Source organism: Amblyomma maculatum, chromosome 4, assembly GCF_055883805.1.
Source record: "Amblyomma maculatum isolate TAMU_Amacu chromosome 4, ASM5588380v1, whole genome shotgun sequence".
Taxonomy (NCBI): domain Eukaryota; kingdom Metazoa; phylum Arthropoda; class Arachnida; order Ixodida; family Ixodidae; genus Amblyomma; species Amblyomma maculatum.
Window position 1 is genome coordinate 206,665,852 of NC_139347.1, and position 18,900 is coordinate 206,684,751.

Sequence of the window (18,900 nt, forward strand, 5' to 3'; positions counted from 1 at the left end):
AAAAGAAAGAAGGTAGGCGAGGAGGATCTGTTTGTAATCTGGCGGATGTGACGTAATAAATTGCCTATTGTCATGGAGGAAGGAAAGCTTAGGAGAGGCCCTGACGTCATTTTTTTGAAGCCGGCGCGGCCGCGCCGCGACCGGGCGCTGCAACGTCTCTCCTCCACCTTTAACCTTTCTCCGCGACACTCACGTAGGTAGGGCCCTTAGCAACGCTGTTGCTAGTGGCCCGAGTTTTCATAGCAACGCGTCGCCGTTGCTAATGGCCCGACTTGGCTAACCTTAAATTTTGACGTCACTTCCTCCACACTTTCTTCAATGCATTGGGAATGGCAAGGGCCTTTCCTAAGTTGTTTCCTTCCTCCATGCCTATTGTTGTTTTTTGCTTGCGTGTACTCTCGAACCCAGACGCTTTTTTTTTTATCGCCGCCTCCGCAGCCGCAGGTGCCTTTTTTTTTTTTCTCCCTTTTCAATTTTGGCGCGCAGTGGTACAAGCAAGCGGGAGGCTTGTTCGCGCCGCGTTGTTTCAGAATGACCGGACTAGAATGGATTCTGCAAATTAGATTGGGTGGCACGCATCCCTGCTGCTTTCTCCAAACTTTCGTGAGTACTGCGAAATACAGCGCAAAGCACGTGTTGCATTCCGTACTTGCCTCGCCAACCCATTGCACCGCTGCCCTCTCGTTACAAATTGTTTGGAATTTTTTTTCTGCATCGACGCTCTATTGTTTAGCGATCGCAATTATTTTTTTGTAATCTTGCTATGAGTCTATTTATCAGTGACTTCAAGTGAAGTATAGAGGAACTAAGGAGCCCTTTTTCGTGCGCTTAAAAGCAGTCCCGGCGGCTCGCACGAAAGGGCTTTCCTTTTGTAGTTCATTTTCGAATACGCCTCCGTTTGGCCCCGGCTAGCCCTGTCCCAGCAAGAGCAACCATTTCTGTTTCCTTTCAGTATGTACCGAAATAATCTTGATGCACGGCGATTGTGAGATCTTGGCTTCGTCGCAGCTTCTGCTCATGGCCTCTCCCGATGGTATGCCTTGTGCCTCATGAAAGGTGAGTAGCACTTGAGTGCACCCGCTTGTAAAAATATGTGCTGGCAAAAACCGGTTGCTCCACAAGGGTGCTGATATATGTAATCAAACTCACCTTATTTATGAAGATAGTCCACAGCATGACTTTGATGTGGCCAGGGCATGAATTTCGATCAGCACCGCCACAGCCAAAGCAATAAAAAGCGGGGGAGTATCGAAATTAATGGTGGCCCAACAGCGAAAAAAATACAGAGACCAAGAAATAAACGAAACGAGACACACGAATAGCGCTGAACTTACAGCTGATTTTTTTTATTGGGAAGAATCACATCATATATACGCACACAGAGAAACATCAGTCATCAAAAAATGACGTGCATTCGCACATGGATCAGTGCTTTGCTAGGTTAGCTTCTTTCTTTTTCAGCGAATTAGCGTGCTCCATGAGCCGCACTTTAATGCATTGCACAGTCTGGCCTATGTAGGTAAGGCCACAGGACAGAGGGATTTGATATACTATGCCAGTCTTACAAGGAACATATCTATTTTCATGATTTATGTTGCACACATTTCTTCTGCCCCCTCGTGCATTCTTTGAACCGCGGCTCCCACTCTTTCTAGTTTGTTAGGAGAAGGAAACAGAACGTTTACATTATGCTTGCTTCCTACTCTTTTAATTCGGTGCAACAGCGTGTGTACATATGGCATGACTACTACATACCTTTCTTCTTCCTTCCTCCGAACACCTTTCCCGCCCTCACATGCTTGAAGACAATTTTAGTGCGCAGAGGACTTTGTCTGCACTCGAGACGAGAACTGAGTTCAGGAAACCAGCTTCCCTGCATTTGTCCGCCTGAGTTAAGAGACTGGACATCATTTTATGATAAGATTTCTTCACTGCCATGCCTAAGCATCCCGTAACAATACTACTTTTTACGAGCTTTGAATGAAAGGACCTGTAATTCAGAAGGGGCTTTTCACTCCTAGGTGAATACTGCCAACAGGCATGGTGGGGTTGGAAAGACAACTTTAAATCGAGAAATTGTAAGGCTGTTTCTTGGGGGACTTCATGCGTGAGCCTTAGTCCCGACCCATTACGTGCAAAAACATCAAGAACATTTGACACAAATTCAGGGTTCACAGAGCTAGCTAGCACCAAAAAATCCTCCACGAAACGGAAAATGTGCATGCAACAACTGGCTAAATCATTCTCAACTTTCATATCAACCCTGCTTAGATAAATGTCGCTGAGGATGGGAGCTATCTTGGCACCTATGCACACACCAGATTTTTGCGTATATAAAGTCGACCATCTCACTCAAAAAACGTGTTACTCAGGTAGTAAGATAACATTTCCAAAAAGGATCCGGTTAAGGTTCCACACTCATTTTGGAACCAGCATTCATCATTGTCCTCCGTAATACATTGCTGAACATACTGGATGAGTTGAGAGTGTGGAAGAGATTATACAAATCAACCACATCTACGCTAAAACCAGCACTGTATACCAGCTCTCATTTTGGAGCAAATCAGCAACTGCCTCAGAATTAGGAACGAGAAATGGATCCTTTACTTGAAGTGACGACAAATGTTTGCAAAGATAGTAGACACAACCAACTGCCATGAATTGCGGAATTCATACTTTCATTCATTATACTTTCTGTGTTGTAACAAAATCCTTCACATCTTACCTTTCCCAGGAGTGGGCATTTATTGCATTGTTCTGATTTCCAGGTCCTTCCCTGTCTTTGGTGCGTGTGCTGAAACAGGGATCCTTTGGAGGCAACCTGGGGCTTTCTTCTGTGCTTTTGATTCTGCCTTAGTTTCCATCGGATAGCTGTGGCTGGTACGTGTGGGCAAAGGCGTTTCATATTTGCAGACCAGCATATATATGGTCCAGTGCTTGTCAAGGCAATTTTTTTTGGTACAAAGTGTGATGCTGCTGCAGTTCCACAAAAAAAAAAAATGTTTTTACAATTTTTAGACAGCTTACCTTCAAGTTCTTCGATTTTGTAATGGTGTATATATGGTATGCTACCACTGTTTTTTTTTTTTTCCTGTCATGCTAATGCATCAAGGATAATGCTAGGCTGTTATGGCTAGCATGATCTGCTAAGGTAAAGGTGCCGGTTTCATTCCACACCAACTGATACAGGTTGTGGGCTTGACCATCCTCAATTTCTTTTTAAAAAATCATAGCAAATTGTATTGCTATGAAGAATATTATCCCAGCTTGTTTTTGGCGAAAAAATATTTTCTGCCCGTGACCACCATCTTAAAGGAGTATAGACGCCAAATTTTGGTGGCATTTTTGTTAGACATTCCTGTATACGGATCGCCAAGTGGTTTTTGCCTACGACTGCGAAATAATTTTCAGTTCAATTTTCTTTTCTCGCCAATTTCGGTTTCAACAGCTGAGAGATGGCTGTGACATCACAATCAAGTCCAAGCCATGCACAGCATGAAAAAGCCGCAGTATAATCTCCAGCTCTTCGCGATTCCTGTTCTTAAGGAAGGCTGGCTTCAGCGTTGCAGTGAATTTAAACATCACAGGATATCACAATTTTTTTTCACCCGTCACGTGACCTAGACTTAACTTTGGCGTCACAGCCATCACACGGCTTTTGAAACCGAAACAGATGAGGAAAGAAATTCAATGATAAATTGTTTAGCGGTCATAGGTGGATATCACCTGGTGCTTTCTGTACAGTAATACCTTGCACATCATTACAGCTAATTAAACACGAACCCAAAAATTAGGTGTCTATAGGTCTCCGCCATGTTTAAAACAAACAAAGCAATCAAAGTGGTGTGGCAGTCGTCTATGGCCCCAGAGCAGGCGGAAAGCACGGGAGCGGCACTGTGGTGCCACCCCACTGCTGTGGCCATACTTGCCAAGAGCGTGTTATTGTGATATGCAGGCACCTTTTTGGCAGATAAAATACCCACGCGCTGTGTGAGTACAAAAGCAATACTTGGAAAAACTTCACGTACACAGCATGCATCGCCTTGTCCTGCACACCGTACCAGACCAAGAGCGGGTTCAAAGCGCACGAGCGAAGTTCTTGAAAATGAGTAGCGTAGATTGATATCTATTTGCTATTTGCCCAGCACATTAGCCGCGGAATGCGTCGAGAATTGCAAAGCTTTGGGTGCATACAACAACTTTCAGTCGGGTAAGTGGAATGTGATTTTTCTCGCTCGTAAACAGCACACGCAAACCAGGTAGGAAGTATTCCGCTCAAAACATCATTGCATTCTCGGATGATTCTTCATACCGAGCATCAAATGAGCTTTGTTCGTAAGCATGGCAACAGTAGCAAGGGCACTGTGCCTTGGCACCGTACAGGTTTGCTTATCCTTGCATTATTCCTTTAAATCACCATGCTGCACGCCTATCTGTTCTGTTCGTGGAAGGTTATTGGCGTCAGCGTTTATAATTTCTTCATGGGTATTCAAGCTTTTAGCTTGCATTACAAGCTGCAGCGTCCACATGCTGGTTCCGTAGTTAGGGCTACCCAGTTCGGTCCCGGCCGCCGTGACCACGTTTCTATGTAGGATAAACTCTGAATGCGACAGTGTGCCATGCAGTACGTAGTTGATGTAAAGATCCTCAAAATCTGAAACAGGGGCCCATATGTCACTCGGGACGCTCAACCCCACAACTCGCATTCAAAATTAGCTGCAGTGAATACCACTCAAACCCCTCGGTATAATAAAATTCATCTCCAATTGAGCAAATCAGTGGCTGTCAGCACACGCACATTTCATCACAAAATTTAAAATAATTTGAGGTGAACAAAGCTAATGTTAGCCATACAATATAACCACGGAGGAGTGCAATACTGATCGCATGCGCAGCAGCTCACTATGCACATAATACATACAACTAGAAAGTGAAAAAAAATTTGCTTCAGGAATTGCTTACATTATAAACAGGTCTACGCATTAATATACTGGCTGCCTCGTCAACATTTTACGTGCACTCACAAAATACCATTACGCGTCATAAAGAAGGCCAAACTAGAGTTATTCATGGCCTTTGAGCCCATAGCCGCTCTGGCGTAAAGGTGTCTGTATCCAGCCTTCGCGCCACACTGCGATGGCCCACTGTTTACGGCGACCTTCGCCCATAAGAAACCTGTGCAAGCTTACTAAACTTTGCGTTCTTTGCCTTCCAGCACATGCCACGGTGATGCAACTAGTCAGCATGGTGCTTTGTTTTTTATTTTTTCGGCTGCAGCAAACCATCGCACAATCACAATAGGCGAAAGCAACTGAAGCATTGTTTTTCCTACCACGCGAAAGTCTGTAATTACGACAGCGCCACCGCATCTTCATGACGTAGCCAGAGTGAAGGTGGCCTATACTCCTTTAAGCTTGCAAGTAATAGCAAAACCTAGTCACACAGATAAATTTGTAAAAAAATTAACTTTTTGATGCATCACTATAAACAAAAATTTTCATATTAATAAAATGCATTGTTCTTTTGATGTGCAGGAAATAAACAAACTCTGCCTTATATTTGTTCAAATATAAATCATAAAATATGGTACAAAAAGCTGAAATTTTGAAATGTTTGTCAAATTTCATATTCTTATGGTCTAGGCACTAGACTAGAGTGCCTGGGTTCGAATCTGACTGCCAGCAGCTGCGTTTCGATGGATGCAAAGCGGAGAGGCATCTGTGTGCTGTGCGATGTCAATGCATGTTAAAGATCCCCGGGTGGTCAAAATTACTCCGTAGCCCTCCACTATGGGGCCTCTCTCTTTCCGCTTTCGCTCCCATCTTCCTTCCCTTGTAGCGTGATTCAGGTGTCCACGGGAAAACTTTTCCTTTCCTGTAAACCAATTATTACTATTATAGTACTCAATCTATTTCTCCAACTTTTTTAGAAGACAAAAAGCCTATAAAAGAGATCAAACAACTTAAGCTGCACCTGCAAAAACATTATAAAAGAGATCAAACAATGTAAGGTGCACCTGCAAAAGTATTCTAAATCAGAGAAAATTACCTTATTGAGGTTTGAGGTTTATTCCTCCGTCAGTTATGTAATGAAGTGGCCCTATTAAAGATATGAAAAATACTAGTTTACACAGAGCCATTCATTGCCATTTAATACTGAAAGTTTAATCAGGGTGCTTTTAAGTGAGAAAATAATTTCTCAAGTTGAGCCTTTGCAGGCAACCACGGTGTTGCTCTGTGCCTGCTCATCGCAGCAGCCCACTTTCTGCTGGCTGCAAACTAGCAGTCCACTGCTTGAGTGCAATGGTGCTTTAGGCCTGGGCACTGTCAGCTTTAAATGTGCAAATTTTTTGCAGTTATATATGTGTATTGTAAAGAAGTTCTGATTAAGCGGACAGATAGCCGAGAAGGAGGAAGAGGAAGTGCTTTTGCGGACCAGCTGACTCAAAAGTTAAGCCACCACCGCTCCGGTTCTTCTCGCTGCCAGTGCCCGCTACCAGTGCCTGGATCCCCACTTAACACTTGGTGGAGGTGCGGGGTAATATATATAATATATATATATATATATATATATATATATTGCATGACACAGTACCATTCAATGGCATTTATTTTTTAGAGCTTAATCTAATTTGTGCTTTAGATGAAAAAAAAAAACATTTCCATTCAGCGATCGCTTTGAACCCTGGCGTTGCTCTGTGCTTGCTCTTCACTGCAATGGATGCTGGAGCTGACGTCAAGGAGACATGTAACAACACCTTGTGGGGGTTCTCACGAGACTCGGGCTCTGTGCTCAGAACGGAGCGCCCTGCCGCTAGCTCTGACCACATCCGTGGCAGGGAAGAACGAAACACTGAGGCAGAGCCACCGGGCTGGGCTGTTTATTGGGAGTGCCCAATTTTTATCCTTGGTCATAGCAGCATCCGCGGGCTCTGGCGTCGCGGCGTCGTCTCCCCCTGATGAGATGCTGTGCATCGATATTAGAGGGTAGGGGGAAGGAGGGGCCGCCCGGCACGCTACGCCAGGTCTCTCGCCCCTGCCCTCTCCGCCACTGCTTCAGGGGAAGGAGAGAGATGAGGTATCCCCGTGAGGCAGACAGAGCCGTGTCGTGCAAGCGTGGGTAATCTTAAATTCCCACACCCTCCTCCCTTAATCATGACCTCCACCTGGGTGCCGTTTTCCCCTTGGGAGTCGCACGGCTGGTCCTTCAGCAGGCCCATGTAATACAGGAATCAGGGCAGGGGTCGGGACTTGGGTTGTTGGGCTCTGCTCCTGGTGCCGCTGCCAAAGTGAGGCAGGCCACCCTCTATGCCGAACGGGCCCCGCATGCAGGCCGTACATCCGACTCGTTCTGTTGAAATCCCCGTCGCCGCAGTCACGAGGAAACACAAGGGGGCGAATTATCATGGCTCGCTTACCGGTCATGGGCCGCCAGTACGCCCGTGGTGCGCTGCTCGCCCACGGCTGCGCCGACTTCCCGTAGGTCGTAAATCGTCATCAGACTCCATCCTGATAGGAGCTCCATACTGTTTTTTGTTGAATGCCAGTCTCTGTGCTCGACCTCAAACCGAATATGGCACCTGCATTTGATAGCCCTCCTCGCAGCTGCGGGCAACGAACAGTCTTCTTTGCAGCTTTTTGATCCGCATCTCAAATTACTTTGCGGGGAATTCTGATCCTTCTGCTGTACTACAGCTTCATTTAAATTTTTCTTTGTGTCCGTGGCCTTCAGCAGATTCCTTTATTGTCGAAGCTGGCAGTGCCCAAGCCTAAAGCAGCATTGTATTGAAGCAGTGGAGTGCTGGTTCTGTGTATATTTGCAGCCGGCAGGAAGTGTCCTGCAGTGAAGAGCATGTAAGGAATTTACGGTGTTGCAGCGGAGCACCAGAACAAGAGGACCAGCGTGGCAGGCTTCTCGAACCGAGCAGCCTGTGCTGTGCTTGCTGGCTGTGAACGCCGATCTTAGCGCCTCCGCTTTACAGCGGCGCTGTGCGCTACAGGGCCCCCCGACCAAATGGAGCGGCGAAATGTACGCGCCAACGGGGCAGGGATGAGGGTGCCTCAGCGGCAGGCATGTCGACAGATAAGCCAGCAACATCCGAGGGGAGCTCCTGGGGAGGTGTCTTCATATATTTGGGTTTAAGGCGATCCAGGGAGACTACCTCTCACGACCATCCAGCAGGATAGTCGCCGACTTTGTAGTCTTGTTGAGGACATGGTACGGGCCATCATAGGGGGGGCTAAGAGGCGCCTTTACAGTGTCTCGCCTTAGAAAAACATGCCTCGAGGACGCAAGATCTGGGTGCACAAAGATCTGACGGTCAGATGATAGAGGTGGGACTGGGTTTAGGTGTTGAATGCAGTCCCAAAGGCGTTAAAGGTACTGCAGGGGCTGGGACGAGGAAGCCGAAGGAACGAACAAGTCTCCGAGATGACTTCGGCCACCAAACAGCCAAGGTCGCGACGAAAAACGGTGCGTAGGCCAAGAAACACCATAGGAAGGTGACCAGCCCAGTGCTCGCGATCTAGGCGAGCAATGAGGGCAGTCTTGAGCTGACGATGGAGCTTCTCAACCATGCCGTTAGCACAAGGATGGTATGCTGTGGTGCGGCAGTGTTTAGTGCCGAGCAGACTGGTAAGGGAAGTGAAGAGGATGCATTCAAACTGGCGGCCACGATCCGTGGTAACAGCCAAAGTGGGAAATCCATGCTGAAACGAAGGCTTTGGCAACTGTTTGCGCAGTAATGTCCAGAGTGGGCACTGCTTCGAGCTAACGAGTGAAGCGGTCAGTCATCATCAGAATGTGCCGGCAGCCATTAGATGGAGGTGGTGGTCCAACCAAGTCAAGGTGAATGTGGTCAAAGCAACAACCAGATGGCAGGAAAGACTGGGGAGGAGTCTTTGTATAGTGAGTCATTTTGACGGACTGGCAAGCAAAACACGAGCGGGCCCACTGGCGAACGTCTAATGTTTGGCCAGACGTACCGCTGGGTAATGAGGCACTATGTGGCTCTGATGCTGAGATGGCAGATGTCGTGAAGTGAATGAAAAATGGCAGGATGAAAGACCTCTGGGATGGATGGACGAGGTAGAGCCGATGACCCTAATCACAAAGAGCGCACTGTTATTAACCCTTTCACTGCCAAGTTTTTTTTTTTTTTTTGTGACTGCTCCTCACTTCCTTCCAGGTTCTTTTTTCATCTGTGTTACTTCCATCTCATTCGGTTTGGTTTGGTCAGGAATTCAGGAACAGTTGATTCAGAATTCATCAACATTTTCTGAATTCTTTCATCTATCATAGCATGGATGAACCTGGCACACTGACTCGCCATGACTCGCTGCTGAAGCAATAAAGCGACGTGGTGATGATAATGATGCAGGTCTAAAAATACCTAATCTATTTGAAGGCCCCGCCTTCTAAAGAATGGGTCCGCGAGTCAGGGCCTCGCCCGACTACTAGTCACAAATTCACATGAATTCCATTCTGCTCCAAAATACCAATTGGTGAAATATGAGAGAGGCCTTCACCCTGCAGTGGGTATAGTCTGGCTGATGATGATGATAAAAACGTTTATTTCCAGGTCAGCAGAGAAGCACTTTGCAAAGATACAACACTGCACACTGCTTCAATGCGAAGCATGTGGTCGAGACTCGTGACAGGACAATGCTTTGCTACAAAAGTAAGGGGCCAGTGCTTTTACATGGCAAGACAAAACATAGTGGGGTGTAAAGATGGCCTATGTGACATGGCAAAAGGGGTTCCGAGCAGTACAAAATACATTGCTCCTCGTCTGGCTGCAACTCAAGCAAAAAACCCAGCTCAGGAGGCATCGCTTCCGTCTTCATCCTGGTATTGCTCTGCTCCACAGTCCATTACATCAGGATGCTTTGGGCTGCTCGCCAACAGCTAACAACGTGATCGCTCCCCAAGCAGGGCTCCCGCCAGACTCCCCCGATTCTTCCATTCTGTCCCTTTATCTACACTTTCTGCCGCGTCAAGCACAAGTCTCGCGCCGCGATAACCTTTGCACATGCACAGTTCAGCTGCCCCTCCACGTGCTCAGACAGAGAGAAAAGAGCACGTGCAGTTTAATTAAAAGACGAATTGAGGCGTTGGAGCCGCACATATATTTACGCTAAATGTTTTATGAATTTGTGAAGCCTCTTCGTAGACAATACGACTTGTCAGCAATATTTCTTTTTAGTGGCAGGGAGTTACGGGTATACTCAAGAGGAGAGATGAAATGCTGGTGTCACCGTTGGCGACAGATTTCTCAAGTGAAATGTATATGTCAGTATTGATTTTGCGAGTGCAGATCCCAAAAGTTATGCTGCTCGGCCATTAATTTCAGAGTGGCGGCAAACTGGCCATTTTAATGAGGTCATTGCAAGTCTGGTTCAACTGGTGGGAAGATTTTTTTTAAATTCAGTTTTTTATGTGATAAAGGAGCCCTTTGTTGCCATACGGTTTTTCTTTGTCCATAGCTCATCATCATTATCATCGTTAGCTGGACTATACCCACTGCAGAACGAAGGCTTCTCTCATAATCCTTCAGTTAACCCGGTCTTGTGCTAGCTGCACCCACTTGACCCCTGCAAACTTACTAACCTCGTCCACCCACCTGACTTTCTGCCGCCCCCTGCCACGCTTGCCTTCACTTGGAATTCAATTTGTTGCTCTTAGCGACCATCGGTTATCCTCTCTTTGCAATACATGTCCTGCTTGTGACCATTTCTTGATTTCGACTAGAATGCCATTATTTAGAGTTGATTTCTTGGACCCACTCTGCATACTTCCTATCTCTAGACTACACTTACCATTTTCCATTCCTCAGCTCTATGCATCTACTTCAACTTAAGTATAACCACTTTAATTAGCCTTCACATTTGAGCCCCATAGATGAGTACTCGTAAGATGCAACTGTTGTTTACCGTTTTCCTGAGGTATACCGGTAAGCTGCTAGTCATGGCCTGCAAGAACTTGCCAAATGCGCTCCATCCTAGACTTGTTCTACAGGTTTTCCTTCTGAATTTAATCGTAGTGCCAGCGGAAATAATGTGAGCGCCAACTGATACAATCTGCGCACCGTGTAATTTAATTTTAGTGCCAAGCATTTAATAAAAGCGGCAGTGTATTTAATCCGAACACCAACTCGAATGATGACAGCGCCAAACAATTGAATCAGACTGCCAACGCAATTAATACAAGCGCCAGCGGATTTAATTCATATGTGGAAAATAAATGCGGTAGAGGGCTCTAAAGCACGAAGCATGAATTCCAGAAATAAATCGAAATTGAGATCACTTCGCAGACCATGCGACGCTTAAGCGTCACATCTGCATGCACTATTTTGCTTTGTTCTTGTATCTTGCAAAAACCAAGGACCACGCGCAGCTGAAAAACTGCAGTTTATGACACGCCTCTTGCAGCTTTTAGTTTAGACGCATGACAAGTGAATAAATATGACTGTCACCTTCTAATTGGCTGGTTAAGCACTGCTTATTATGGGTTGTCATATGCACTGAATCTGCATGCTGATGGCATTTCGGCCTTCACACAACAGCCTGCTGTTTTTGTGAAATGGCAACCGGTGCAGAAATGTATTTGTGTTTCTAATAATGATTCAACACTACTAGCAGAAAAGAAGGATTAGTGTAAAGCAGAGTTGGTCAGGCGAGAAGATATGGAGCCAGAGAAACATATCTCATTTTACCGCTTTCTCAATTTTACACGGCCACTACCACGGAAAGAGAGAGTGCGTGCCGTTGCATTTAGTCTGGCTCTGACATGGCAAAGTGGCTGAAACTATGTACAGCAGAGCTTTTAACCCAAACAGCAGTGCTTAATTTGCCTGGGCTGTAATTGTAGCGGCGTAGGAAACTACAGGCTTGTAAAAGCACAGAAGCGGCCGTCTTTAAAATGCAGTTTTATTTTCTGCGAGACATTAGGTTTAAAACACTTGCATCAAGGCAATGTTTGTCATAATACTGATGAAGGCTATCCTATACGTTGACACTTTGCTGATTCGGCGCATTGTCTGAAAGATGATCTCAATTTTGATTTCTGGAATTCATGTTTCGTGCTTTGGAGCCCTCTATTGCATTCATTTTCCACATATGGATTAAATTGGTTGGCACACGGATTAAATTTGCCAGCACTTGTATTAATTGCTTTGGCACTCAAATTAAATTAGTTGGCGCTGGCATTATTTGAGCTCGCGCTCGAAATAGATATGCTGGCGCTTTAATTAAATGCTTGGCACTCGAATTAAATTACATGGCACGCAGATTATATCAGTCAGCGCTCAGATTATTTGCACTAGCACTAGGATTAAATTCGGGGGGAAAACCTGTAGTTATCGCTCTTTCATGGTCCGGATCTGCGGTTGCTACCTGTCCTAAGCAGACACATTTGCCAACATCCAGAGCTTTGTTACCTGCAGGGTGGAAGTACTGCTCCATTCACTCCGTTTGCTTTATTCTGCTCCAAACTGCTTTGCCTGCGCCATCCTGCCCCAAAACACAATATTGTTCCAAAACTCCAAAACTTGATGTTTTGCCATGATGTTTTGATGCCTTGGTATTTTGCCATAAAATTTAGCGAAACATGATTTTTGCTTAACATTAATTGTATTGGGCCATTAATTGTGCCAGGTACAAAAAATGCGGTTCGATGCAATTTGGTTAGGTGACTGTGAGAAGTGCAGCAGGGCAGTGGCATGTTGTGCTATAGACCTTTTCACGAGCCTCGGCGAAACCGGTTTGACTGGGCTGTGGGGCGGCTTTGGGAGAGATAATTCTCAACTTTTCTTATGCTAGCAGCACAGCCCGGTATTCAATATGGCAGCGCCCACGACCACTTTTCGAAAAGGTCTATAGACCAGAACAAGGAGGGTAAATTGAACACTGCCATTTTGAGAGCGTTCTAGCACCATCTATAGTTGCCGCAGTGAAACTATGCCTCTGGATTGTCAAACGAGGCAGCCGTGGGTGTCTAGCTCTTGCGCTTTTATGTTTCTTTTTGAAGTTTTCACAACTGGTTGCTGATAAAATTGTCAAAAGTTAATTTCTGCCTCACAGCAAGACTATTCTTTACATCTTGCGAGGGCAGAGGCAAGTACAGTGTCCACAAGTGAAGTGAGTGGTTCCTATAAGCACATGGTACCATTGCATGCAGGCTTGCTATGGCTGTGACTTTTCTGATTTGATTTGCACCCCCAAGTAATGTCCCATGTACCAGCAAAACCTTTGCAGTCTGCTACATGTTTTACCTTTGCGTGGTGACTGCAAAAAATCTGCCGCAGCCCACACCTCACAAAACAGACCGCATGCCGCTACTGCGAGCAAATGCTTCTCATTGGTGATGATTCCCCGGTGTCTCTTTTGTTTTTTTTTCCTTTCCAGCAGGGTTGAAGAATGAATCAGCAGCACATCAACCAAACAGGAGATATCAAGGTCTTATTTTTGTGACTGGTTGGCGTTGCTTATCTTGGCTGTTAAAAAAAAAAAAAAGGCACTTCCTTGCTGAAATGCAAACGGAGACATCAGGTTTACTCGCACTTGTGGCATGCCACCTGTTTGTGCGGTGCGGACTGCAACAAATTTTTGCAGACACCACGCGAGGGTAAGAAATGTCGCAACCGTAGTATTTTTCGCATAGAAAGGTAACATGCACTTAACCGAACCACTCGCTCCACTTGTGGACGCTGTGCTTGCCTCTGCCATTGCGAGATGTGTAGAACAGCCTTGCCATGAGGCAGAAATGCAATTTTGACGATTTTGTGAGCAGCAAGTAGTGAAAACTTCAAAGAAACGTAAAGGCGTAAGCGCTATGAATAGCCATGGCCACCTCGTTTGGTAGTGCAGAGCAGTCATTTCGCTGCAGCACCTCTAGGTAGCCTTATAGCACCCTCAATATGGCAGCGATCAATTTACCCTCCGTATTCTGGTCTATAAGGGTCGTCATAGTTTAAACGATGGCAGCACACTAGTGGTGGAGGTACAATGCACCTTGGCTGGGCCTAGCTAACACATATAAAATTTTAATAAACTAGAAAAGCGAGCATAAGAAATATTTTGATCTCAAGTTATTCTAAAACGAGTCACAAACGACTGGGAGGAATTAATTGCGAGAAAAATGTTTTGTGCGCATGACAGCAACTTCTCCCAGCCTTTTGAATCGCCGGTGGTGAGAGAAGTGAGGGCAAGGAGCGAAGCAATTGCCACAGACTACCACGAGCTGTTGAGGAAACTTTTCTGGCTACAAAGAACTACACGAGTTGTTCCAACAGTTCTGCTGTGAAAATGAGTGTGTACTTCACTATAGAATCGTTGTTAACAACAAACCTGTCCAGTCTACATCAGACAAAAGCATACTTGAAGCATTATGGGGGTGATGCCAGGACGGTGTTAATTGCAAGAAATGCTTTCAAGAGTGTTGGAAAGGCATAATAGAAAGCCTGTTGTTGACGTGTAGCCCCAGTGTTATTTAAAAGAAAACATGAGTCACTGGGAGACAACCATGAAGTAAAGAAGCTTAAGGAAGAAAAGGCTACCCTTAAGTGCCATCTATCCTTCCTGAAGGTACTACTGAGCAGTGCCCAGGAATTTATCAGCACAGCTGCGGAATCAAAAAGTGGCGATGTGCAGCTTGTTTATTTTAATTCCAAGGTAGTGGTGGTGCTTGAGCGTGGACATGTCTAAAGCTATCAAGTCAGAATAGGCAAAAGCTTTTAGTCAGCTGTGTTACTTTAAACATCTTTACATGTTGAGATATGCGTGCATAGGTAGTACAGCATTGAATCTTGAATAAAAAGTAATCAAATTGGATTTTTTTGTATATCAGAAAAAAAATTGTAGTTATTAAAAGTGCTTGACCCTAGAAACATGTTCCAAAGCATAATTTGAGTGCTTCAAAACACTCGTTTTACTGCTCCAAAGTGGCATTACCACTGCTCCCTGAGCTGTTCCAAAATGCTCGAGCCTGCTTCCACCCGTGTACCTATTAAGGCGAAAGCCTTCAATGGCTCATACTGTTGCTGTTTGTTCGTCCGGTCAGACATAGCTATCAATCCTATGACGTCATCACCCAAAACCGAAAGTAACGTCATCAGGAAAATGAACTTCAGTAGAGTAAGTTGTTGGGCTAGTTGGTATTCTATATTTAAGGACATAGTTTTCAGCGCAAAGGCACGTGGCCAAAGAAAAAAAAAAAAGAAGAAAGACTATAGGGACAAACACTGCGCTGTGTTCGTCCCTATAGTCTTCCTTCTTCTTCTTTCCTTTGGCCGCATGCCTTTGCGCTGAAAACTTTGTCCTTAAATCTAGAAAAATGAAAGTCCGATCTCCACCGGGAATCGAACCTCCATACCTCGGATCCCCTGCCGAGCGCTTTAACCTACTGCGCCATGCCCCCTTTTTTTTTTCTCTTTTTTTTTTCTTTATTGCCGACTTGGACATTCAAAACAAGACGATGAACAATAAAACGTGCCAGCATACTTTCGCGTGACACGGCGGGTTAAAACTTTTTCAGTTCTACCAAACTGAAGCCATGCCCGGAATTGTGAAACACATCATAATTCTTCTTGTCTACAGTGAGGATGATAGTAGCGATAACAATAATGCTGCAATTAGTGATAATGACAGTGATGGAATTAACAATGACGATGCAATTAGTTGGTAATGATAATGAGAGCAAATGTGATGCACCTTGTGCACCAACAACACTCAGGCTGTCGCATTTCTGCAGTGTAGATTCCACAGTGCTCTCGGAATTTTTGTAAACTGCTGCTCTTATCCGAGGCTATTGACCATTACCGTAGGCTGCCACATATTAATTTTTAGGCCTATGTTTTTGCTTTGCTTGCCTAGGTCATTAAGCATTCTTTGTAATTTGTCCACTGAGTTAATTAACAAGGCAATGTATTAAATCAGCCCTTATTCATAATTGTTCCCACTCCAGGTTTCTGAATATTTCCTCTAAGCAAGTGGCAAATAGTACTGGGGAGATCATGTCTGCTTGCCTAGTGCCTTTGCTTATGGGAATTTTATTACTTTCTTTATGGAGGACTATAGTTGCTATGCGGCCACTATTGATATCTTCCAATACTTTCACATACGGCTCATATACACCCTTAGGCAATGACTGCTGACGTTTCGACTGAGTCAAATGCTTATTCTAATCAACGAATGCTATTTATAAAGGCTGGTTATATCCCGAACATCCTTCTATCACCTCGTTGATAGCATGATGAATATGATCGATGGTAGAGTACCCTTTCCGAAAACCTGCCTGATCATTTGGTTGATTAAAGTCTAAGGTTGTCCTGATTCTGTATTTGATCCCGGATATATCAAATGCACATATATCATTTTCCTATATCGAACTCTCAAAATATCCCCCTGAAAATCCCACATTAAAGTTTAGCAGCGTTGTTCATGTCCATCGAATTGCACGTCGTGCCCTGCAAAGGATTGTTTTAACAGCTCACCGGCAATCATTTTTCATGCATAGAGCCGGGTTGTGCAGTCATGGCGGCTGCTGCCTGCCAAGATTTCTGGCGCCTGCGAAGTGGCATTTGGAAGTGTTCCCAATGTACTCTCCTTTTCGACACTAGGTGGCAGGTGACATTCAGTGCATGTGTACACCTTGCAGGTCATCGCCGCACCCTTGGTGAGCAGTGTGTTGCCGGCAGGCAACGCACCACTGCCATACATGTACCATATTCATGCTTCTGGATTATAGAGAGCCTCATCTGTTGGTTTGCCTTATATACGAAATTGCCTATGTATCTAACTATTCCGTGATCCACTTCGAGTTCAATATATATATAACTGTAGTAGCAATGACTTAGTAAATTCCGTATACGCAACAGGTAGTATGTTGATTGGTCTGTAATTTTTCAAGTCCTTAGCATCCCCTTTCTTAAGGATTAAAATAATGTCAGCATTCTTCCAAAACTCCGGTGACGATGTCCAGACATTGCATGTGCAGGGTGGCCATTTTACAAGCACAATATCCCCACCGTCCTTCAACAAATCTGCAGTTACCTGAGCCTCCCCAGCTGCTTTCCCCCTTTTCATAGCTTCTAAAGCTTTCTTAACCTCTTCCTTTGTCACTGACGGAACGTCTGATTGCTCTTCACTATTGCTAATCTCATTATCAGCCTGGTTAAGTGTAGAACTCCTCGGCTACCTTGGTATGCATACATCGGATTTTCACCTACTTAATTTTCCCTTCACCTCTTTCAGGCTAGCATTGTATTTTAGAGCATGCTCGATTCTCTCCGTAATATACTCCCTTGCGTCGAACAAATTACGTTCACTGAGTACCTTTAACATCTCTGCCAGTTCTATCCTGACCCATCGGAGGGAGGTTTTCACACCTTGCCATTTCATAATCAGATATTTCGTCTGCTTAGATAGTTTACTGGTAGCCTGTCTAATTGTCCTACTGCCTACCTCTGCCATGCACTCATTATCAATGGCTCTGAAATTATCGCTCATTGCTTCTAGACTAAGATCGCCTTCTTTCGCTTAAGCTGAATATCTGTTCTGTTCAGAGATCCTGAATTCGTGCACCGTCCCTCATGTGGCAAACCTTATTCGTTCCCTCCCAAGTGTAGCTTGCTGCCGGGCTAGTTGATGATTCATGAAGTCAAGAATTTAGCGCAAAAATAAAGAGCGGACGAAGAAGGACATATAAAATGATTGACCAGCGCTAGTCAATCGCCTTATGTGTTCTTCTTCGTCCATTGTTCTTTATTTTTGTGCTACATTCTTGACTTCGTGTAGCAAGGGGCAGCAGAAAATGAAGTGTGCGAATGAGATGAAGTTTTCAAGGATTAGGTCGCCACAGCTGGCTAAACATTAAGATAGGTATGTAGGGACCTTGATGTCGATAGTGGGACCCGGCCATTTTCAATGGGTTCAATGACCAAGATACATAGGATTGGCTTATCTCTTACAAGCGATTAAGCGTCCACAACCAGGGAGACGACGCTGTGAAGCTGAACGACATGGTGTTTTACGTGACAGGCATTTCCAGTTTGTAGAGCAGAAACCGCAAAGCAAACTTCACCACCTAGTCTGCTTTTAAACGCGCCTTTTCTTAGATCTTTGGCTGCCCTTGCATACAAAAACTGTGTTCCAAACAGTACTTGTGAGCCTAAACCCAGCTGCAAGGATCCTTCACCAGTTATACTGAAGACATTGTGAACCTGTGTACACATCTAGAAGTCTCCAGCCAGAGATGGATCAGATAAAGCACATTCTCAAAAACATAGAGGCTGACGCAGTTGTCCTAAACCCTATCACTGTTGCCAATATATTCATGCTTTGGCAGGAGCAAAGCAGCGCATTCTGGTTCAGCCACCTTCTGTGCACTTTGAATCACTTTCCAGCTTAGTTCCGTCAGCAGCTTGCTGCTGGACCAGTTTAAAGACTGCGATTGGGGAGGTGATATAACAGCTACTCCTAATTGAGGACATTTGGGGATCTCCATCTAGCCTGGCCATGACCCTTCAGGCTGATTTGAGAGCAAGTGACTGAAGTGCTGCCATTCATTCATCTGCAGGTTCCTGCTGCAATAACGCTCATGTATGGCAACGTCAGATCTGGTCAGACATGTTTATCCCGTTCCGCCTTCCACTGTAGCCTGCCACCTTCATTCCTACGTAACTGTCCCCTCTTTGTGTGGACTCCTGGTGCATACAGTCGTGCCCCGTTAATATGACCCCTGTTAATATGGACGACCCAAATTATGGACAGTTTTTCTGGGGACGAAACCTTTTCAATGTATTTATGCCTCGTTAATATGGAAACTCGCTGTCCGGACAATGGACAGGGGAAGAATGCACGCGCCTCACTTGGACCCATGTATTTTTGTCTCGTTAATATGGAC

At 45.1% G+C, this 18,900-nt stretch overlaps 1 long non-coding RNA gene across 1 annotated transcript; it reads left to right on the forward strand.

Moving 5' to 3' along the window:
* The first annotated feature begins 460 nt into the window (after nucleotides 1–460).
* On the forward strand, nucleotides 461–6,273 carry LOC146194079 (uncharacterized). Its single transcript, XR_014706912.1, has 3 exons — nucleotides 461–603; nucleotides 953–1,056; nucleotides 2,769–6,273. It is a non-coding gene; the product is annotated as an uncharacterized LOC146194079 (long non-coding RNA).
* Nucleotides 6,274–18,900: the final 12,627 nt, after the last annotated feature.